General features: G+C 32.9%; 1 non-coding gene across 1 annotated transcript; it reads right to left on the bottom strand.

The window, feature by feature from the left end:
• Positions 1-658: 658 nt before the first annotated feature.
• On the bottom strand, positions 659-760 carry LOC111818678. The gene has a single exon (XR_002822604.1). It is a non-coding gene; the product is annotated as a small nucleolar RNA U13 (small nucleolar RNA).
• Between the last annotated feature and the right edge of the window lie 649 nt (positions 761-1,409).

Genomic DNA, 1,409 nt, shown 5'->3' with positions numbered 1-1,409 from the left:
AAAGAATAAAGAAAAAATTAAGGTTCAGTGAAAGGAAGAGTTAATGTTTAATTGCTTGATCAAACTTGCATGCTTATACCTGGTAATGTGAGCTGCAATATGTAACATAACAACCATTGTTAATTTTCTGTTCTTGTGTTTAAATGCTGTACCATTTTTATTGTTCTATGTTGCTTTGTGTTTGTCTTTGTTATTTTTTTCTCTTTAAAATAAAAAACAAATAAAAATAAAATAAGAGCTAGACAATAATTCTAAAGACATTGTTGCAAGACAGAAGTTTGATTGGGGCTGCTTAGATATCATATTACTGTCACATAACTGAGCACTGTGAGTATCTTGATACAATTCTACAGGCAATGTGCATGTCCTATTATGCAAACTGTACTTGTTAGCTCAGTCTTACCTTTCAAGATCAAGTACACTCTGGCCCAAAATGCTAAGATGACAATGCTTCTTCATAACATTAGCTAACATGTAGACAGGAAACCATGCTCAGAAATGTCCAATACAGAAACAGGAAATTACATTGGCTTCAGATTTCAAGTTCTGCAATTAGTGAAGATGAATTTTGATTTTTCAACCTAGAACATTTTTCTTTTTTGTAGAAAATGTAATTTTACTTTATTTATATTATTTATCTTATTTGTTTTTCTCTTCACGTCAGACAGGCAATGTACCCATGTTGTAACAAAGTTTGAGGGTGGCACATCTCATGCATAAGGCATGAAAACCCAATCATCACGCTCATGAATGGAAGGCTAGAAAATGTAATTTTAAATGGAAAGAAAAAATTGACCACACTGATGTGATTGATGTAAGTTGGATCTTGTAGCCTAAATGTCCACTATACTCTCTTATTTCTTACAGTACTCTCACTGTAAGAGAATTTTAGATAGAAGGAAGATTGATATATTTATTCTTTATGTGTTTCTTGAGTATGCACTCTATTTTCAGCTCTTAGGATCTGTAAGGAGCCAGCCAGGTGAAATTTCTCTCTTTTAATATGTCACATTCTAATTAGGTGAAACAATGAACATAAACAAAATTTTACTAGCTACTATGATAGAATTCATATAGCAGGATGAGAATAATTTTAGATGCCAAAGTTAGCCTGGCTTCTTTGAGTAACTGGTATTTGAGTTGAGAGTTGAATGACAAAAGCTGAACTGTGAAAAGATCCAGGCTAAAAGGACATAATTGCAGAAACCTTGAAGCAGAAAAACCTCCATGCAAAGCCCTTCTCCACCATCCTCCACCTGCTGCTCTTTTTTTTTTATTTTAATAATTTTAATGAGAAAGAAACATTGATAAGACAGTTTCACAACCGATTACTGGCAGATTTTCAGTAATTACTACATTGGATATTGTTGTCTTAGTGGTTATTCATTGTACAAGAGGCACACATGATA

The sequence above is a fragment of the Octodon degus genome, unplaced genomic scaffold (assembly GCF_000260255.1).
Source record: "Octodon degus isolate 3935 unplaced genomic scaffold, OctDeg1.0 scaffold00005, whole genome shotgun sequence".
Lineage (NCBI taxonomy): Eukaryota > Metazoa > Chordata > Mammalia > Rodentia > Octodontidae > Octodon > Octodon degus.
The sequence above is the reverse complement of the archived record's forward strand: the minus strand, read 5'-3'. Positions and strand labels throughout refer to the sequence as shown.